The 23319-nt window shown below is 47.4% G+C and overlaps 1 pseudogene; it reads left to right on the plus strand.

Moving 5' to 3' along the window:
- The first annotated feature begins 6685 nt into the window (after positions 1-6685).
- The window catches only part of LOC123113916 (uncharacterized), a 35826-nt pseudogene continuing 19192 nt past the window's right edge, over positions 6686-23319 (plus strand).

Below are 23319 nucleotides of genomic sequence, written 5' to 3' on the forward strand. Positions count from 1 at the left end.
TCTCGTGTTCTCAATGACCGAGAGCTTCTGGTTGCTCTTCATCAGAAACAGGATAGGCATCATGACTGGCTGAAGCGCCAAATGCAAAGCCTCTTGGTGGATGTCAACCGCATTCGCAATCTTGCCACCAAGAATGCCTTTGTTGCCCATGAAACCTGTCGGCGTACATGGAAAGGGCTGACGCTTATGTGTTCTGAGGATGATCTTCAAGAGGATGGCTTCTCTGAACGTTTCAAGTTTGACTCCACACCTCCCCGAAGGACTGTGCTGCGACGAACTCCATCTCTTGAAGACTCTGAGTTCTCTTCCTCTGCGGCAACTGTGAATGCCAGAGTGATCGAGGACGAAGATGATGCCACTTCACCGCCCCCTACTTCTGCACGCCTCGACACTGCCCCAAGTTCTTCTGCACCGCCGAACACCACCGACGACCCTGCTGCTTCACCTACTCTTCATGGGAACGAGTAGATGCTCTATGTCTTCAAACCTTTTTGGTCCTCACTGACAAAAGGGGGAGAAGCATATGAGTTTGATAGTCTTCAAGCGGGTCCATATGGGCGGTTACTTTATGTTTTGCCTAGTGTTTACAACTCTCGTTTTGATACATTTGGTTCTTTGAGTTGTAACACTTAAACTCGATGGTCGTCTGCTACTTATTTGCTATTTTGTGATGCGATGATAAATTCCGCATGTGCGACGATAAATTCCGCACTTAGATCATTTTGCAGACGTCCATTTTTCATTATGCATGTCATTATCTTCACATACCTTTCATGCATGATGAATTGTCATCATAAGTTGAAGAGGATCTCCACAAGTACAACCTGCCATGTGCATTTGCATTCCAAAAGCAAATTACTTATATGCACATCTTCAGGGGGAGCCCTTGCAACTTATGAAGACAATTCCTTATCCTTTACAATTTCACATATTATATTCCCCGTTGAAAACTTCAACTAGTTTGTCATCAATCACCAAAAAGGGGGAGATTGTAAGTGCATCTAGTGCCACCCCTAGTTGGTTTTGGAGTATTGACGACAAACCTAGTTGAGGGACTAATGTGTTTGTGAGAATTGCAGGATAACACAGGTAGAAGTCCCTCATTGATTCGGTTTTCCTACCAGAGATGACCCCTAAAAATGTATGAAGACATTGAAGTCAAAGGTGGTAAGTGAAGACATTCACCTTGAAGACTATGACAAGAGAAGACATCGCATGAAGACTATGGAGCGCGAAGACTTAGATCTTTCGTAGTTCTTTTTCTTCTTTGTTGAGTCATAGGAACCACCGTACTGTTAAGTGGGGTCCAAGAAAACCAGTCAGAATGACTGAAGTGATGCTTAACCAAAATCCTATGTCTTCGAGTGAAGACTATGAGAGCGAATCTTGTTCAGAGTTGGACAAGTCAGCTTTGCTTGTAGCCCAAGTAAAGTTGCCGTGTGTGTTTGAAATCTGACCGTTGGAACACGTGTCAGTTCCTTAGTGACCCAGGGTCATTTCGGACAAATCAGGTCGGGTTGCCTAGTGGCTATAAATAGCCCACCCCCTACAACCATAAACGGTTGGCTGCTCAGAGTTAAAGTACGGCTTTTGTCGTTTGAGAGCAACCCACCTCGAAGCCTTTGAGAGAGAATTCCTTGAGAGGATAAAGCCCTAACCACCCAGAGCCAAAGAGTGTTAGGCATCACTTAAGTCTTCTTGTCTGTGTGATCTGAAGACTTATTACACTTGAGGACTGTGAATCCTCCAGCCGGTTAGGCGTCGCGTTCTGAGCATCCAAGAGTCATTGTGGATCGCCGGTGAACGAAGTCTGTGAAGGTTTGGAAGTTTACCTTGAAGACTTACCAGAGTGATTGGGCGAGGTCTGTGTGACCTTAGCTCAAGGGGAATACGGAGAGGACTAAGTGTTCTGAGCTGCGTGCTCAGGACTAAGTGTCCGGGACTGAGTGTCCTCAGGTTTAAATACCTATCCGCCCTAACCAGACGTACAACTGTCACAGCAGTTGGAACTGGTCTACCAAACCTTTGTCTTCGTCATGCACACTGGTTCTATCCTTCTCATCACTTTATTTACAGTTGGCTCTTGTAAAGTCAGTGCCTATTTGCTTTATCTATTTGTCTTCACTGTGTACCTGATCCTTACTGCCTAGCTACTATTAGTCAGTGTGGTTTCACTTCATTGAATGCTTGACTATTGTCTGTTTAGTGTAGTCTATCTTCCGCTGCATGATGATAGGTTTATTTCTATCGTTTGTCTTCAAAACTCACATGTTTTGAAGACTTTCATAAAAATCGCCTATTCACCCCCCCTCTAGTCGATATAACACTATTTCAAAGCGGATCGTGCCTGAGAGTTGATCCGTAATTTAGTTGCGGTTAAACCTATGAACGATTCTGATATTGATGCTTTGGGAGTCAGGGTGCTCGATTCTTTGTGTGCGGATCTTGCCCCTTCACTCAATGAGACCGAGGAGGATGATGTCTTGTTACTCCTGGAGGAGAGTGCTCCGGTAGAGGGACAGGAGGTTCGGGCCGCGGAGCTTGGTTGTGAGGACCGGGTGGACGAGTATAACAAGCCTAAGCGAAAGTGGAGGCGTAAGATTTATCCAACATCCGCGGTGCGTAGGACTGCTACGGTCCGTACTGCCAAAAAGTTCCATGATGAACTATGAGAGGCATTTTCTGGAATAGCAGAGGTCTGTTGGACTTGGCTAAACGAAGTTTTCTTGCGGATGCTTCCATTCAACATAAACTGGATTTTATTGCACTTTCCGATATGGGAAGGGACAATTTCTCTCCTCAGTTTCTGAACACTTTGTCCAGCGGTGTAGATTTTGATTGACACTGCCTTCCTCCAAGAGGTAGATCAGGGGGAATCCTTCTTGGGGTGAACTGTGAGATGCTGGAAGTCCGAACTATGGTTATGGGTGACTTTGCCGTCAAATTTCGGGTAAGATCCAAAGTCGATGGCTTTAATTGGGCACTGGTTGTGGTGTATGGGGCAGCGCAGCCGGAACTAAAACCGTACTTTTAGGCGGACCTTGTACGGATTTTGCGGATCTGAACAGCTCCCAATTTTGGTTGGAGGAGATTTCAACATTATTAGAAGGAGAGATGAAAAGAACAATGACAATTTCGACGCTAGGTGGTCGTTTATGTTTAATACCATCATCGAAAGCTTGGATCCTAGAGAGATAGAGCTTTCAGGTCGAATATTCATGTGGGCTAATACTTTGCAAAACCCGATGTATGAGAAGCTAGATAGAGTCCTAGCAAGCATTGAGTGGGAACAGAAATTCCCCTTGGTTACAGTCCAAGCATTATCTCGCGGTATCTCAGACCACACACCTCTGCTAGTGGATTCTGGGGAGGCAACGCATGTGGGTAACAAAAATACTTTCTCTTTTGAACTTGCGTGTTTTGAAAGAGAAGAGTTCCTGGATCTGATAGCGAGAGAATGGGTGAAGATGCAGGAGGAAGATCTCCTATTGAGAGATGGCAGAATAAGATTAGGAACTTGAGAAGTTTCTTGCGAGGATGGGCTAAACATCTTAGTGGGATTTATAAGATTGAAAAGGAGAGACTCCTTACAATTATTCAGTCCTTAGATGTGATAGCCGAGTCCACTATTTTGCATTCCTCAGAGCTTCATGCTAAAGTTGATGCGGAGATGAGATTGAAAGAGCTGTTGAGGGAAGAGGAGTTGAAATGGGCATTGCGAGCCAAGGTTCGTAAAGTTGTCCAAGGGGACGCCAATACTCAATTCTCCCATATGATTGCCAATGGCAAGCACAGAAAGAAAAGAATCTTTCAGCTTGAGCAAGACGAGGGAACGATCATAGGACAAGAGAACCTAAAAATTTATATTACTAATTATTACAAGCAGCTTTTTGGGCCTCCAGAGGATAACTTTGTGTCCTTGGATGAGTCAAGAATTGAGGATGTGCCTCAGTTGGCTGCCGATGAGAATGAGGTATTGATTGCACCATTCTCGGAGAAAGAGGTGTTTGATGCGATTGCATAGATGAAGAACAATAAAGCTCCAGGGCTGGATGGATTTCCGGCGGAGTTTTATAAGAGGTGTTGGCATATTATTAAAGGGGGTCTGTTACCGATGTTCCACGATCTGTTCTCCGAACAGCTTCAGTTGTTTCATTTGAATTTTGGAACAATAACATTACTCCCGAAGAAAACAGAGGCTGTGAGAATTGAGCAGTTCAGGCCTATTTGTCTTCTTAATATTAGTTTCAAATTTTTTACCAAGGTTGGGACTAATAGACTCACACAGATTGTGCACTCTGTGGTGCAGCCGACCCAAACTACTTTCGTGCCAGACAGAAACATCCTGGAAGTGGTTGTAGTCTTGCATGAGACGCTCCATGAACTCCATACGAAAAAACTAGATGGGGTTGTTTTTAAAGTGGATTTTGAAAAGGCGTACGATAAAGTTAAATGGCCGTTTCTACAACAGGCTTTGCGCATGAAAGGTTTCGACCCAGCTTGGAGAAACCAGGTTGAATCTTTTACGCAAAAAGGGAGTGTTGGAATAAAGTGAATGATGACATAGGTCACTATTTCCAGACACATAAAGGCCTGAGACAAGGAGATCCGATGTCACCTATTATGTTCAACATCATAGTTGACATGTTGACCATTCTAATAGGTAGGGAAAAGGATGCTGGCCAAGTAGGTAGCCTCGTACCTCATCTAGTTGATGGAGGGGTGTCTATCCTACAGTACGCTGATGATACTATCCTTTTCATGGAGCATGAATTGGCTAAAGCACGAAACATGAAGCTGGTGTTATGCTTATTCGAACAATTGACTGGGTTAAAGATTAACTTTCACAAGAGTGAATTGTTCTGCTTTGAAAGAGCCAAAGAAGAACAAGAGGCATATAAGCAATTGTTCGGTTGTGAAATTGGGAGTTTACTTTTTACGTATTTGGGTATACCAATTCACCATCGTAAGCTAACAAATAGAGAATGGGAGTGTATCGAGGATCGATTCGAGAAGAAACTAAGCTATTGGAAGGGCAAGATGATGTCGTATGGGGCCTGGTTAATTCTTAATAATTCGGTTCTCACGAGCATGCCTATGTTTCTTTTGTCGTTTTTTAGATACCAGTTGGAGTTAGGAAAAGACTGGATTTCTATCGATTCTGTTTCTTCTAGCAGAGTGATGATTTAAAAAGGAAGTATCGACTCACTAAATGGGATATTATTTGCCGACCAAAAGACCAAGGGGGTCTAGGGATCGAAAATCTTGAGGTGAAAAACAGATGTCTTCTCAGCAAGTGGTTGTACAAGTTATCTGTAGAGTCGGAGGCCACATGGGCGCAGATTCTGCGTAACAAGTACCTTCAATCCAAAACTTTGTCACAGGTGACAGTGAGGCCGACGGACTCACCTTTTTGGAAAGGGCTGATGAGAGTTAAATCAGTCTTTTTCAACAGAACAAAGTTTATTATCGGAAACGGTGCCTCCATGAGATTCTGGGAGGATACATGGCTAGGGGAAACACCTCTCGCGCTACAGTATCCGTCTCTTTATAGCATCGTGCAACGGAGAGACGCTCTGGTTGCAACCATACTTAGGTCCGCTCCCCTCAATATCCAATTTAGAAGAACACTAACCAGAGCGCATTGGGAAGCCTAGCTCCATTTAGTGAGAAGACTGATGGATGTGCAGCTTGCTCAACGGCCGGATTCGTTGAGCTGGAAATTAACCAGGAATGGGGAGTCACGGTTAAATCAATGTACTTAGATGTCATAAATTCTAGCTCTATTCCCTATTCCAAACATGTTTGGAATGTCAAAGTCCCTCTAAGGGTTAAAGTGTTTATGTGGTTTGTACATAAACAAGTCATTTTAACCAAGGACAATTTGACAAAGCGCAATTGGACCCGCTCTAAGAGATGTAGTTTTTGTGATCAAGACGAGACTATCAAACACCTCTTTTTGGATTGTCCCATGGCGAAGGTTCTTTGGCGGACTGTTCACATTGCTTTTAATATTACTCCTCCGAATAATATCAACACGTTATTTGGGACGTGGCTGGATGGGATAGAGACCCGAACAGCTAAACACATTCGTGTAGGAGTATGTGCTTTACTTTGGGCAGTCTGGAACTGCAGGAATGATTTGGTTTTTAACAGAACAATAAATACTCATTTTTGCAGGTTATCTTCCAAGCTACTATGTTGATCCGTATGTGGTCACTACTCACTCGGATGGAGGCCAGTGAGCATTTGGTTACTCGATCTGCCCGATGGGAGATGGTAGCTCGGGCTATATTCAACCGGTTCGGATGGCGGTCATGTAATATGATAGGCAATTAGTTTTTTATCTTTATTTTGCATGTCGGCTGTGTCTTTTATTATCCGCTCTTTGTGAGCCGTTTGGGGACTAATTTGTAATGGAGTTCATGACCTTTGTTGGATCTATTTGCTTTTAATAAATGTTTCCGTATGCATCTTTCTGATGCAGAGACCGGGGCTGCGCCCCTTTTCCAAAAAATAAAATAAAATCATCAAGTGCAACACGCCCTCTCATGGGTGATTAGTTCATTCATGAGCTACCTCTAGCACCAAGTTATAGCTAGTCTGCTTGTTATTTGCTAATGGCTTTAGTCACGAGTCCTGACTTTGTGCTCATGTCATCGGCTGCTGCAGATCCATACACATAATGGAGCCAGCGGACCAAGTACAGATTTGGGAGGACATCTTGGCGGATCCGCTTGATTGGCTTCCATCTTCTGTTACCATCCAACCATCTTCGTCAGCACAACTAAAAATCATGATATTTTTTCTCATGATAGGTGGAAGAATACTTCAGTTATGTGTATGGCGATGATGACATGGAAATCAACAAATTTGCACAAGAGCCCGAAGATCGGCAGTGGCACCAGCAATGTTTGAGAGGTACCATGTTAATTATTCCACCTTATCTATTTCCATTTACACATGTGGTCAGATACAATTTGTACATTCTCAAGCTAATTGAGCAAATGCACGAATATTTGGTGTTTAGAGTTCTTCATGTTATACAAAAATTGGAGGTGTGGACGATGAGGTCCTCGCAAGAGGAGGATGTTTCCTTCGGAAAGTTGTAACACCCACAGTGTCATGTTAGCGTAATCCCCTGTTAATGGTGCCATGTCACCAAGTTATTGTTGCTAATCTTCACTTGATCCAAATCACTGTTCATTTTCAAACTCAAATTTAAAGTCAAAATTCAAATTTGCCAAACATGCAAACTAAAATGTTCAAAGGGTGGAAAATAATCCCTGGATATTTTTCATGCTGGAGCCAACTTCTTTTGAATTCTCAAGGTGCCCCTGGAAATTATTTAGTGGTCCAACAACTTTTAAAATTGGTCTTTGCAATTTTAAAATTGGTTAGACAACTTCCTTTGGCCTCAAACTTTTTGTGACTCAAAGAATTAATGTGCTTGTTTTATGAGGTAAGTCTCGTATCTAACAAGGCTTGTTTAGATTTGCAGTTTAACACAAACATTAGCAAAATTTAAACAGAAAATAAAATGCAAAAGAGACCCCCCCGGACAACTGAGCCAATAGGCTCAGCTGGCCACCCACGCGGCCCAACCGGCCCACCCCTGCTGCCTCCTTGGCCTATTAGGCCACCTCACTCCCCGAACCCTAACCTCTCCCGATCCCCACTCCTCCACCCACTCTGTAGGACCGAAAGTATGTCTAGAGGGGGGGTGATTAGACTACTTGACCAAATAAAAACTTAACCTTTTCCCAATTTTAGTTCTTGGCAGATTTTAGCTATTGTAGGACAAGTCAAGCAATCATCATACAATTCAAGGAAACAAGCAAAGAGTATATTGGCAGCGGAAAGTATAGCATGCAACTTGCAAGAATGTAAAGGGAAGGGTTTGGAGAATTCAAACGCAATTGGAGACACGGATGTTTTTCCCGTGGTTCGGATAGGTGGTGCTATCCTACATCCACGTTGATGGAGACTTCAACCCACGAAGGGTAACGGTTGCGCGAGTCCACGGAGGGATCCACCCACGAAGGGTAATGGTTGCGCGAGTCCATGGAGGGCTCCACCCACGAAGGGTCCACGAAGAAGCAACCACCCACGAAGGGTCCATGAAGAAGCAACCTTGTCTATCCCACCATGGCCATCGCCCACGAAGGACTTGCCTCACTAGCGGTAGATCTTCACGAAGTAGGCGATCTCCTTGCCCTTACAAACTCCTTGGTTCAACTCCACAATCTTGTCGGAGGCTCCCAAGTGACACCTAGCCAATCTAGGAGACACCACTCTCCAAGAAGTAACAAATGGTGTGTTGATGATGAACTCCTTGCTCTTGTGCTTCAAATGATAGTCTCCCCAACACTCAACTCTCTCTCATAGGATTTGGATTTTGTGGAAAGAAGATTTGAGTGGAAAGCAACTTGGGGAAGGCTAGAGATCAAGTTTCATATGGTAGGAATGGAATATCTTGGTCTCAACACATGAGTAGGTGGTTCTCTCTCAGAACATATGAGTTGGAATTTTGTATGTGTTCTGATGGCTCTCTTCACGAATGAAGAGGAGGTGGAGGGGTATATATAGCCTCCACACAAAATCCAACCGTTACACACAGTTTTCCAATCTCGGTGGGACATAATCAACAAACTCGGTCGGACCAAAAAGGTAAACCTAGTGACCGTTAGAGATTTTCGGTGGGACTGACATGCAACTCGGTAGGACCGATATGGTTAGGGTTTGGGCATAACGTAATCTCGGTGAGACCGATTACACAAACTCGGTGAGACCGAGTTTGGTAATAAGCTAACCAGAGAGTTGGTCAGGCAAACTCGGTGGGACCGATTTGCTCTTTCGGTGAGACCGAAAAGTTACAAAAAGGAAACAAAGAGTTTACATTGCAATCTCTGTGGGACCGATTCGCTCTTTCGGTGAGACCGAAAAGTTAAGAAAGGGAAACAGAGAGTTTGCAATCCCATCTCGGTGAGACCGAGATCCCTATCGGTAGAACCGAATTGCTAGGGTTTGGCAGTGGCTTATGAGAAGTGAAGCTCAGTGGCGCCGGATAGAAAGAATCGGTAGGACCGAGTTTGGCTTAGGGTTTAGGTCATATGTGGATATGGGAAAGTAGTTGAGGGTTTTGGAGCATATCACTAAGCACATGAAGCAAGAGGCTCATTAAGCAACACCTCATCCCTCCTTGATAGTATTGGCTTTTCCTAAAGACTCAATGTGATCTTGGATCACTAAAATATAAAATGAAGAGTCTTGAGCTTTTGAGCTTGAGCCAATCCTTTGTCCTTAGCATTTTGAGGGTTCCACTTTCACATCCATGCCATGCCAATCATTGAGCTTTCCTGAAATAGTCATCTTGGAATAGCATTAGCTCAATGAGCTATATGTTGTTATGAATTACCAAAACCACCTAGGGATAGTTGCACTTTCACACTCCCCGCAGGCCTCTCTCCCCTTTCCCCGCCTGGATCGGGACAGAGGGCCCCGACCCCTTCGCCACGCTGCCGCCGCTCGGCGCCTCCTGCCACCCCCCTCGCCGGCGCCTGCCTTCCCGTCTCCCCCCCACATGGCGCCCGCCCCACGACCCCGCTGTGCCCCGACCACCGCGCCTCGCCGACCGGTGCTGCTCGACGCCATCGTCCCGGACGGCGCCATCGCTAGACCCCACCGGACCGCCTCCTTGACCCTGCCCCGCCTCTCCATCAACGGACTGCATCGAGCCTCGCCGACCCCCTGCCCTGCAATGGGGGTGAGAAACCCCCTTGCCTCCCCTTCCGAATCCCCCGCCGTAGACGTCGCCGCACGTACATGCTCGCCCCTGCTTGGCCGCGGCCCTGCCTCGTGTGGCCACACCCGGCCGTGACACACACTGTCCATGTGCGCGCCCCGCCGTGCTCGTGGCTCGCCTGCTCCCGCCGCCGCCGCTGCTTCCTATTGCTGCTGCCACCGTTTTCTCACAGCCGCTCGCCGCTGTCGCTCTCCCCTGCCTCTGCTCCCTGCTGCGGCAACCTTCTGCGACCCCCGCCTCACTGCTGCTCGCCACTCTACCACCCCTGGTCGCCCCCTTCCTCGCGCCCGTCCTGGCCTTCACTCGCCGACGGCCGAGGCTGGCCTGAGCTAGTGCCCGGTCAGCGATCAGCGCCCGCGCCCGTTGTCCGCCCACCCTGTTTGGCCTACGGGCCAATGACAGATGGGGCCCAGCCCCTAAAACAAAAATAAAAATGTTTAAGAAATATTCGTGTAAATAAATAAACAATTTAATTAATTAATTAGTGAATTAATTAACTTAATTATTTTGGTTTAATTAAACTATTTAAAACTTAATCGCCCTAATTACTTTTAGACTAATCTAACTGTTAGTTTAGCTGCTGTGAGAATGACATGCGGGCCCTTCTTACATTGTTCACCTTTTGACCAGTCAACGGTCTAGTTAAGCCTTGACTGGAACAGTTGACCAGGGCCCACCAGTCAGCCTCTATGCTGTTCTGCTGGGTACCTTTTTGGGTACACCTAGTTTTTTTGCTTTTAAAATGTTTCGAATTAATTAATTAAAACAATTTAAGAATATTAATAAAACTTTAGAAATTCATAGTAAATAAACCGTAGCTCGAATCGAAAAAGTTTATACATGAAAGTTGCTCAGAACGACGAGACGAATCCGAATACGCCCTTCGTTCGTCTATCACACGTCCCTAGCATAGAAAACGTTGAACTTTTCCCCTCCGGTTCATCTGTCTCACAAACGTCCGGAACCGGGAAAACTTTCTCGGATGTTATCCTCCTTCGTCAGTATCGCCAAGCGCTGCGTTAGAACACCTCTAGCACCGCTTATTGTCTTGTTATGCTTATGTTTGCGTGTATTTACCCTTTCTTCCCCCTCTTCTTCTCCGGTAGACCTCGAGACCACTGCTGATGCCCCTGTGTTCGACTACGTCGACAACGACCCCTCCTTGCCAGAGCAACCAGGAAAGCCCCCCCCCCCTTTGCTCATCCCGATATCGCCCATTTTATTATGTCATGCTTGCATTAGAATTTTGCTATTGTTATTGTTTGCTCCTATTCTGATGCATAGCCTGCTTTTGTAACCTGCTTATTGCTACCTACCTGCTTATCCTAAACTGCTTCGTATAGGTTGGTTAGTGCTCCATCAGTGACCCCCACCTTGTCCTTGTTGCCCCTGCTTCATCATGGAAGACCCGATCAACGGGATCGAAGATCAGGCCCCGACACCGCACATCACTTTCCCCTTTTGTTGCTCAACTCTGCAGAGTTACCATCGAGTGCCGAGGGTGGAACCTCTTACATCACTCCTGATGAGATCTCTGTAGTGTAGCTATTCGGTCATGGTCATCGAGGGCGGTTTCCTCCTTAACCACTTCCGATACAGCTCTGTCGTGCAACTCCTCAAGTGTGAACCTCGAGGATGGATCCTCTTACGTTCACCTTGGTGATTACATCGAATGGAATTCACCGGGGGTGATTCCTCGGGTTTTCCCCTTGGTGTTAGACACACAGTTACTATGGTTACTATGACTTTGCACTGAGCCATGTTATTAAAGATGGGTCGTCCCTGAGGGGTACTCGTGCGAGCTTAATTGCGAGTGATGTGGAGTCGGGTTGACCTGGAAGCTGCCCGCGAGACACTTACGAGGCGTGGCCGGGCATTCTTAGCCCTTGCTACAAGTACTCGAGACGGGGCGACGCGGTCACATCGATCGTGAGTCTCTGCTCGTTATCGCGTGCTCCTAATCCACTACGATTTGGATATTTGATCCGAGGGGCCTCTGGCCTGATAGCACTAACCATCACGTGGGCATAGTATGGGCGTTCTGCGTCGTATACATCAGCCGAAGCTTAATAGACGTCAGCGACTGAGCGGCACACGCCGGGTTGGACTGGTAAGCACCTACCTTTTTGAAGGAGGTAGCTAGGTCTGCTCACCGGCCGCCCACGCAACGTGCAGGAGTTCCCGAGGAGATGGCCCATGATCCCTGGGGGCATAGGTTTAGTCCGGTGTGCTGACCTCTCTATTAATCCTAGGTCGAGTTGCGGCATATTGTTTGGCCGAGGCCAAGCATGACCTAGGAAAGTGTGTCCGGCCGGAGTTAATCGAGCTTGGTCGGTAAGTTGGTGCACCCCCACAGGGAAGAAAACATCTATCGATAGCTTGTCCTACGGTAACGGACACTTGGAGTTGTATCCTGATCGATACAACTAGAACTGGATACTTGTGATGAGAATTGGTTTGTGATGATAACTGGATATTATGGCTCTGGGATTGCTCTCTCGCAGGGAGTCGAGAAAGGATCTCCGGCGGAGGTTGATAACACTACTATTACTTATTTTATGCTACTCTTATCTCTTCTGATGCTGGAAGATGCTTGGAGCTGCTTGAAGATGTTGAAGATGCTAGTCTTCGATAGGGTTAGGCTTTCTCTCTATTCTAGCATTTCTGCAGCCCAGTCCACGTATACAGCCTTCCTTTGATAAATGTTGCATATGTAGTGTAGATCCTTGCTTGCGAGTACTTTGGATGAGTACTCACGGTTGCTTTGCTCCCCCCTTTTCCTCCTTTTTCATTCTTCTCGGATGTCGCAACCAGATGGTGGAGCCCAGGATCCAGACGCCACCTTCGACAACGACTGCTACTACACTGGGGGTGCCTACTACTACGTGGAGGCCGACGACGACAAGGAGTAGTTAGGAGGCTCCCAGGCAGGAGGCCTTGCCTTTTTGATCGATGATGCTTTTGTGCTAGCCTTCTTAAGACAAACTTGTCTAACTCATGTCTGTACTCAGATAATGTTGCTTCCGCTGACTCTTGTGTATTCGAGCCCTCGAGAACCCTGACTTGTAATATAATGCTTGTATTATTTTAATTTCTGTCTAGAATTGTGTTGTGATATCTTCTCGTGAGTCCTTGATCTTGATCGTACACATTTGCGTGTATGATTAGTGCATGATTGAATCGAGGGCGTCACAAGTTGGTATCAGAGCCAACTGCCTGTAGGTAGCCCCCTTTCCATCTCCTTGGCCGAAGTTGAGTCTAGTCACTGAAAAAAAACTTTTACTAACATGTATGTGTGTCTTACGGGCCCACGTCTCCATTGGGTGGTATTAGGATCTTTTACTCCTCGTCTATACTCTAGGAATCTGACCTCTCTTCTATTCGGGTTAAATGATTTTGTTAACTCTGACTCTAGGTTCTCGTAAATACTTTCTCCCGGAGAGCCCCTCACTCCGGATGATTGCTTGGTGCACCGAAGGATTTCGAAGATACTCTCCGATGTTCTCTCGAGACTTTGTGCCCGTTGCTTTGGCAATTCCCTACCATCGAAATATCCCTATGGATAAATACTTACACTTGTTATTCTTACTTTTATTCCCAGTTACCCCGAAATTCTCTCTAATGTTTCGAGAATTCTTTGTGCCTACTGCCTTGCAGTTCATTACCGCCTGAATACCCCTATGGATAATTTCTCGCACTTACCGAGTATCCTCTCATCCCCAATTGTTTCATGTATTTCATAAAAGTCTTCAAAATACCATTTGATCTTCCGAAAATCCTCAATAGCCTATTGCTCTTTAAATTCTTGCTTGCTTGCATTAGGATTAATCCCATAAGTCTGGTAATCTTATTGTCATCCTCTGTTGTTATTATTTTGAGTCCCTTGATTCAATGTGTTGCGAATGCACGTAATCCTCAATCAGATCCTAGAATTCCTCCTTCTGGCTCAGACGTTATTTTAAACATGAGCTGGATCTCGACCAATCAAATTGTCATCAATTGTACCCCTAAGGCTATTCAACTTATCCATCCCTAATCAGAGCATTGCTTCTGATCCCTTGTCTTGGAATTTATAATTCCTTAGTTAATTAAACTTTGAGTTAGTCAGATGTTTCTATAATCTCATCTCCTTGCATTCTTTCTTTGTCTGGTTGGGTACCGATACCCACATCAGCTCTGTTATGGGTCATTAGATCCTTTGTTGGACTACCATCTGACAGTGTCCTTCATATTTAATCACCTTGTGAATTCTTCCCTGCTACATAATGCCTTTGGTAAACTGTATCCCCTATTTTTGTCTACCATGCTCTGCTTCCGAGCTTGAGTTAATTACCTCTGAAGTTTTAGCAAATGTTCCTAAGATGCCCCGACGGGCTGAACTAATGCTTTCCCTAATTTGTGTGAACCCAAAAATTTCTATGGGTCATACTCTACTGGTGTTACGTCAGATAAAAATTTCTACACTACAACTTCATCAAAAGCGAGAAGTAAATGAGAGGTCATGCATTGAAGAAGTGGGAGTCAACCTTGAACCTTTGTGTTCATGCCCATGGACCCGATGTAGAACTTATCATGGAAGCTGCTCGTAAAAATAATTATTTCTTTGGTACAAGCTCATCTTGTATCTATAAATTGATCCATTGCAACCGTGGCTCCGGCCATGATTGTTCCCATTGGATTTCATTTCTTGGACAAGTTAAAGCACTTGTCTTCTGTAGATAACTGCATCTTCGCAACCTCTATTTTGATCTTCCATCGAGCATTACCCTCCGGTATCTTGAGAATAACAAAGAACCGTGTTGCTTCCTACGAGTCTTCATCTGGTATTGCTTCTCATCGATTTCTTATTTCCCAGGGTTTTGAGTTGTTAGTCACTCGAGAACGCCAATAAGTGAATCGATTCCACACTCTGATTCTAAAACTCTTAAGTAATTTTTGTTGCTTATGAGTTTAATAATACTTCAAGTCATTCCTAGCATTATCGGCTATATCATTATCATGCTAAATTTTAAATGTGCTACCTGGTCCTTCCTCCCGAAGCATAATTTTCGGGGATGAGCTAAACATATTCGTCATATCATTTTGCTTTGAACAACAAGCTTGATTTCAAGTTTGTGTCGTATCCGTGGTTCCAATAGCCTTTTTCTTCATCCTTCCTATTGCTTGATGTCGTCACTCCTCGATGGCATCTTCGTAGAGCCTCTCGACAAATACGTCGTGATCATTGAGGGAGTCCTGGATTAGGGGGTCTCCGGACAGCCGGACTATCTCCATTGGCTGGACTGTTAGACTATGAAGATACAAGATTGAAGACTTCGTCTCGTGTCCGGATGGGACTCTACTTGGCGTGGAAGGCAAGCTAGGCAATACGTATATGGATATCTCCTCCTTTGTAACCGACCTTGTGTAACCCTAACCCTCTTTGGTGTCTATATAAACCGAAGGGTTTTAGTCCGTAGGACAACAATCAGAACATACAATCATACCATAGGCTAGCTTCTAGGGTTTAGCCTCTCTGATCTCGTGGTAGATCTATTCTTGTAACACCCATATCTTCAATATTAATCAAGCAGGACGTAGGGTTTTACCTCCATCAAGAGGGCCCGAACCTGGGTAAAACTTCGTGTCCCTTGCCTCCTGTTACCATCCGGCCTAGACGCACAGTTCGGGACCCCCTACCCGAGATCCGCCGGTTTTGACACCGACATTGGTGCTTTCATTGAGAGTTCCTCTGTGTCGTCGCCGTTAGGCTTGATGGCTCCTACTATCATCGGTAGCGATGTGGTCCAGGGTGAGACTTTTCTCCCCAAACAGATCTTCGTATTCGGCGTCTTTGCACTGCGGGCTAATTCGCTTGGCCATCTGGAGTAGATTGAAAGCTACTCTTCTGGTCATCAGGTCAGATTTGGAAGTTTGAATTACACGGCCAACATCCGTGGGGACTTGATTTTCGACGGATTCGAGCCACAGCCGGGCGCGCCGCACTGTCGCGATGGGTATGACCTAGCTCTGCCACCGGACGGTACCCCAGAGGCCGCACCCGCATCAGCTCTGACCCTTAGCTCGGAGCCAGCTGCGCCAATCGAGGACGGGTGGCTAGACACCGCCTCAGGGGCTGCAGTCTCGACGGCGATCGAGCCAAACACCAGCATAATCCTCTGCGCAGCCCGTGACTCCAAGGTGCCGGACTCTCTTCCAGACCCTGAACCATCCGCGCCCCTACCAATCGAATCCGATTGGGCTCCGATCATGGTATTCACCGCCGTGGATATCTTTCAGCACTCTCCCTTCGGCGACATTCTGAATTCACTAAGGTCTCTCTCTTTGTTAGGAGAGCCCTGGCCGGATTATGGCCAACAGGACTGGGATGCGGACGACGAAGAAATTCGACGCCCACCCACCACCCACTTTGTAGCCACTGTCGATGATTTAACCGACATGCTCGACTTCGACTCAGAAGACATCGACAGTATGGACGATGATGTAGGAGACGAACATGAACCAGCACCTATAGGGCACTGGAAAGCCACCTCGTTGTATGACATATACATGGTGGATACACCCAATGAAGGCAACGACGATGAGATAGTGGAGGATGACCCCTCCAAGAAGCAACCCAAGCACCAACGTCAGCGGCGCCGCTCTAAGTCCCGCCAAAGCAAAAGTTGTGATACCTGCACAGGAGATAATAACACTCCGGATAGCGCCGAAGACAACAACAATCCCCTCCAGCAAGATTTAGAGCAGGAGGATGAAGGAGCCAGCTCTCTTGAGAGGGCAGCTGGCGGAGAGGAGGATGATGACAATTACATGCCCCCCTCCGAAGACGAGGCAAGCCTCGGCGATGATGAATTCGCCGTACCAGAGGATCCCGTTGAACAAGAGCGCTTCAAGCGCAGGCTTATGGCCATGGCAAATAGCCTGAAGAAAAAACAGCAGCAGCTTCAAGCTGATCAAGATCTGCTAGCTGACAAATGGACTGAAGTCCTCGCGACCGAGGAATATAAACTCGAGCGTCCCTCCAAGAGTTACCCAAGGCGCATGTTACTACCCCGACTGGAGGAAGAAGCGTATGATACGGCTGATCGGCCACCTCGTGGCCGCGATAGAGAGGCATTGCAGCCAAAAGCTCAGCCTCCACCCCAATGCCATCCAAATAAAAAGGCATGTGGAGATACCCCAGACCTGCGAGACATATTGGAGGACAAAGCAAAGCATTCAAGATCGATCTACGGATCACGAGAGCCCACCAATCTATGAGACGGTAAACGTCACGCCGGATACAGTAAAAGCAAATCCGGCCGGGCCGAACACAACGGGCAGGACCCATACGAGCTGTGTTGGGGATATTACTACTGGGCGTAAACCGGCCAGGACAAGACGGGTTAACTTCATCAGTAGTTGAGTATGATAAAAGCCCATGAGGGCAGATGAGGGCTGAAGGCCCATAATCGGCTTAAGGCCTATAGCTATAAACCGGCGTCAGTATGTAACTTGTGTCATAGGTTAGGAATAGTGGAGACCGAACCGAACGCATCTATGAGCCGGTATCGGGACTCTGTAAACCGACGGCGTCACCCATGTATATAAGGGGACGACCCGGCGGCGGTTCATGGACAGACAACAACTCGAGACATAGGCGAAGCTTATTTGCTCCCTAGTCATCGAAACACCCATCAATTCCATCACAACTAGACGTAGACTTTTACCTTCATTGAAGGGGCCGAACTAGTATAAACTCTCTTGTGTCCTTGTGTCCGCTTTAACCCCTTCAAGCTAACCCGTGGCGATGGCTCCACGACTAAGTCCTTTCTCTAGGACATCTGCCGTGACAAAACCACGACAGTTGGCGCCCACCGTGGGGCTATCGCACGATGGTTTCCGGTTCTTGGAGGTCCGCTTTAAAGGACTCGAGGGCTACACTATGGGCCGGATGACTAAGAGTCGTCACGGCAAACTCAACATCGACGACGCAGGCTGGGCCCCGAGGCCGGCTCAATTGAGTACGGGTACCGGGTCCCCTTTGGTAGCATTCATGTTTTCATTGGCAAGATCGGTGAACCGGGCCCTGAGCCGGACATCTGCATCGACCTCATCGAGACGGCTCAGCGTGCGCGATCCGCCCGGGTTAAACCGGCCATGAAGCGTGCCTTCGTGGGAATGATCCATGGAGGGAGTTATGAGGATGGATCGGAGCTTCACGGGGCGACTGCCGTTCGTTCCGGTGACGAATCTTCGACCGGAGAAACTGAATCTCTTTATCAGCTACAAGATGGCCGGATTGAGAGCTGTTCCGATGGCGAGAGTATTCCGGACCCCTCTGATCTGCCTAACCGGGTTGGAATATTCATGACCGGAACACAAGCAGCGCTTCACTCTTCGACAGCCGCGGCAACGATCTCCGGTTCAACAGCGGCAACGGTTGCCGGGGCGAGAGGCCCTGTGCGCCCACCGGCTTAGGTTCTATCAGAACTATTTGATGCGTTGGTTGTGCTTATGGCAGAAGTTAATCCGCCAGATCAGGACGCTCACAACACGGAGATTGCAAAGGTAAAGGAACAAATCACCCAGGCCAAAACGGATCTGGCGGCTGAGGCCGCTTTAGACGCACAGGCCTACAGGCTTATGTTGGATCAGAGCGCGTCGCATGAAGTCATGAGGAGGAAGCACCGGTCCCGCTTACCTTCGGTTTTCGAGGCCAGAGACCTTTTCAACACTCCAGGACCAAGAGCCAGTAATCCGCTGGAGGGGAACCAGGCAGAAGCCCCTGGGACCGGTGCACTGGTTCAGCCCCGTCAGATGGACCCCCTCGTCAAAACACCGTTATACCTCAGGATGCTTTAACACCTCCGGGTCACTACTCCAACCCAATGGACAATCTTGTTGCCAGTGCTGCACGACTGGAGGCCATTCCAGTTGAAGGTGACTCGCCGCAGGCAGTAGAGACGCGACGGGTCAAGGAACTTCTGAGGACAGCTTTGGCCCAACAGGAGGCGTACTCGTACAGCCGCGACCGGATCCACTCGACCCCCCGTCCAAGCCGGAGCTATAGCAGGCATATGGATGAACCAACAGTGTCGAGTAATGAACGACGTGGAGCACCCCGTGGCAACAACCCGGCGGGTGGTGCTGATGACACTCAGGAAGTGGTGAACCGGGCCCGAGCGCGTAGGGAGGCCGAGTTAGCCGCACAACATCAGGCTCGGCAGCTCACGCCGGTTCATCCAACCATTTCAATCAAACCTGGTGTTACTTCTAGTTCTTTGGGGGTGCCTTGCCTCGTCCCCGCTTTACGCAACGTGCGCCTGCCCAAGGATTTCAAAGGCCCACGCAAGGTACCAAATTATATGGCGGATCAACCACCAGAGACATGGGTAGAGAGCTATGAGATGGCCATGGAGATGCTTGATGTGGATGACACGGCGTGTGCGAAATACTTCACCATGATGCTTGAAGGAACGGCCCGTACTTGGTTAAAAAGCTTGCCCGCTAATTCTATCAGTTCATGGGCCCAATTACGAGCCCGGTTTATCAACAATTTCAAGGATACCTATAAACAGCCTATGTCGATAGTGGACTTAGCTGCATGCATCCAGGAGGAAGGAGATGCGGCTTATGCAGAGTCGGTTTGTGCCACCGAGGAGTTGAAGTACTATACAGACAATGTTGATCCGGCGGACATGACTCCGTTGAAGAAGCCAACTACGGAGCATGATCCGGCCCTAAAGTTCAAATCGGCAGCAGAAACTAAGCTTGTTGACTTCGTACCTGGCGATTCGTCCAAGCAGTTCAACATTAGTGCCAACTTGGATCCGAAATAGGAAAGCGCGCTCATCGAGTTCATCCGTGAGAATTGGGACATTTTTGCATGGAAGCCCTCTGACATGCCAGGTGTACCGAGGCAACTCGCTAAGCACACACTTAATGTGGATCCTAAATACAAACCGGTGAAACAGTTCCTCTGCCGGTTTAATGAAGAAAGACGCAAGGCGATTGGAGAAGAGGTAGCCAGGCTCTTAGCAGCTGGTTTTATTGTTGAAGTTTTTCACTCTGAGTGGCTTGCCAATCCGGTGCTAGTCCTTAAGAAAAATGGCACCTGGCGTATGTGTGTGGATTACACAGATCTTAATAAGGCTTGTCCAGCAGATCCTTTTGCCCTCCCCCGTATTGATCAAATCATTGATGCTACGGCGGGTTGTGAGCGTTTAAGTTTTTTGGATGCATATTCTGGCTATCATCAGATCAAAATGGCAGTTAAGGACCAGGAGAAGACGACATTCATAACTCCCTTTGGAGCCTTCTACTATGTGTCTATGCCCTTTGGGCTCAAAAGTGCCCAGGCAACTTATCAACGGTGTGTACAAAATTGTCTTCACAAGCAGATTGGCCGTAATGTACATGCTTACGTGGATGATATCGTGGTTAAATCCAGGGAGAAGGAGACTCTGGTTGATGATTTGAAGGAAACCTTTGATAACCTAAGGACGTACAAGATGATGCTTAATCCGGACAAGTGTGTCTTTGGTGTACCGGCGGGCACGTTATTGGGTTTTCTGGTGTCCAACAGGGCAATTGAGGCTAATCCGGAGAAGATCACATCCATCACCTCCCTGGCTAAACCGAAGTGTATCAATGATGTTTAATGCCTGGCAGGCCGGATTGCCGCGTTAAGCCGGTTTATCAGCCGCCTCGGTGAGAAGGCGATCCCTTTGTATCAGATGTTGAAGAAGACGGATCAGTTCGTCTGGAGTTCTGCTGCTGATGAAGCATTTGAGGACTTAAAGCAGCAATTGGCCAATCTGCCTGTGCTCGCCGCTCCCATTGACAAGGAGCCGTTACTGCTATATGTTGCTGCTAATGCTCGTGCGGTCAGCGTGGCTATTGTGGTGGAACAAAAGGAGGCAGTAAGGAGCATCCGGTTCAACGTCCGGTCTATTATATCAGCGAGGTACTCATTGAGCCCAAGCAAAGGTATCCGCACTGGCAGAAGCTGGTGTATGGAGTTTTTATGGCAAGCCGGAAGCTTAAGCAATACTTCCAAGGGAACCCAATTACGGTGGTCAGTTCTGCTCCTTTGGGAGATATCATCCATAACCGGGAAGCAACTGGCCGGATTGCAAAGTGGGCTATAGAGCTGGGGCCGTACGGTTTGATATATGTGCCTCGGACAGCGATTAAGTCTCAAGCACTTGTTGATTTCATCAATGATTGGACGGAAATTCAAGCACCTGAAGAAAAGCCGGATCATACGTATTGGACCATCCATTTTGACGGATCCAGGCAGTTGGAAGGCTCGGGGGCTGGAGTCGTATTAACTTCCCCATGAGGTGATAAGTTTTGTTATGTTCTCCGTTTAATGTTCCCTTGTACTAACAATGCAGCTGAGTATGAAGCCTTGCTCCATGGTCTTCGGATGGCTAAGGAGATGAATCTAAGTCGAGTTAAGTGCTTCGGTGATTCGGACCTTGTGGCTCAGCAAGTGTCTGGCACTTGGGACTCCAAGGACCCACTCATGGCAGCATATCGTCGTGAGGTGGATATTGTTGTAGGTTATTTCAGAGGCTATCAGGTGGACCACGTGGACCGACAGAAAAATGAAGCGGCGGACGCTTTAAGCCGGCTGGGCTCTCAGGGCAAACCGGTCCCACCCAATGTTTTTCTGGATGTGCTGCACAACCCGTCGGTGAAGATCCCTGGTGAAGAGGATTTGGCCATTCCTGATCCGGAGGCTCAATTGGTGGCAGTTCTTCATGTTATTCCAGATTGGATGCTTCCTTACCTGGCGTACAAGAAACGGGGCGAGTTGCCAGAAGATGAGATTCTGGCCCGGCAGATAATCCGACGATCCAAGTCCATGGCTGTCATCAACGGTGAGTTGCATCATTGCAGTGTATCAGGAGCTTTTCAACGTTGCGTGTCTCCTGAAGAAGGCCGTGAAATTTTGCGTGAGATCCACGAAGGAGATTGTGGTCACCACGCCGGTTCAAAGTCTCTGGTGGCTAAAGCGTTTCGCCATGGTTTCTATTGGTTAACTGCTCATGCTGATGCGAAGGATTTGGTCAGACGATGTGATGGTTGCCAAAGGTTTTCAAGATGTGCTCATGTACCGGCTCAAGAATTAAGGATGATTCCAATTACTTGGCCGTTTGCGACTTGGGGGCTGGATATGGTTGGGCCTTTCAAAAGGTACAAAGATAAGAAGACCCACCTCCTGGTGGCGGTGGACAAGTTTACAAAGTGGGTGGAGGCAGAACCTGTTAGCAAGTGTGATGCGGCCATGGCGGTTCAGTTCATCAAAAAGGTGATTTTCCGGTTTGGCTTTCCGCACAGTATTATCACAGATAATTGTACCAATTTGTCCAAAGGTGCTATGAAGGAGTTCTGCAAACGGGAGCACATCCGGCTCGATGTTTCATCAGTGGCACATCCACAGTCCAATGGTCAAGCAGAAAGAGATAATCAAGAGATCTTGAGAGGCATCAAGCCCCGGCTCATGGTTCCTTTGTAGAGAACGCCGGATTGTTGGGTAGAAGAATTACCATCTGTGTTATGGAGTATCAGTACAACACCCAACAGATCAACAGGATACACACCGTTCTTCATGGTTTATGGAGCGGAGGTGGTTCTCCCCAGCGATATCCGTCATGACTCACCTCGTGTCATGACTTATGTTGAAGCGGACAACGAGACAGTACGGCAAGATGCTTTGGACCGGTTGGATGAAGAGCGTGACATCGCAGCCGCCCGATCGGCGATTTACCAACAGGATCTTCGTCGTTATCACAGTCGCCGAGTCAGAACCAGAGCCTTCCAGGAAGGAGATTTGGTGCTTCGGCTCATCCAAGATCAGACTGATATGCATAAGCTATCCCCACCTTGGGAGGGGCCTTTCGTGGTCAGCAAGAATCTGCACAACAGGTCGTACTATCTGATCGATATTCGAGAGCATAAGGACTCACGTACATCAGAGGAGGAGACTAACAAGCCGTGGAATATAGCTCATCTTCGGCCTTACTATACCTGAGCCATTGGCTATACTTATGTACATACAATGTATATATTATGATTAAGTATAATAAACTAGAACCTCAGCTAAAGCGGGGTATTTGTTCTTTTAAATCATGTGAGGTTACACGGAGTTGCTCTAAAGCGGCCTCCGGTTTACCCCTTGAGTTCGCTTTGCCAAAAGCATCGTGTTATATCACTTGGAGGATTGGTCGTGTCCGAACCAATACCATGCCTCTTGATAGGCGAAAGCCACCAGATCACTTGGGGACTTGGTCATGTCTGAACCAGTCATGCCTCTTGATCGGCCTAAGGCCACAGAATCACTTGGGGGCTTGGTCGAACCCGAACCATGACCACGCCATTTGGTCGGCATAAATGCCACAAGAATCACTTGGGGACCTGGCTAACTATAACCATAGTTACACCTAATGGGAGCTTGGTCGTGTTTGCCCATGGTTACGGTCGTTACTTTTGCTTCATACTTTTCTTTGAAGGGGTTTTTTCTT

Source organism: Triticum aestivum, chromosome 1A (assembly GCF_018294505.1).
Source record: "Triticum aestivum cultivar Chinese Spring chromosome 1A, IWGSC CS RefSeq v2.1, whole genome shotgun sequence".
Lineage (NCBI taxonomy): Eukaryota > Viridiplantae > Streptophyta > Magnoliopsida > Poales > Poaceae > Triticum > Triticum aestivum.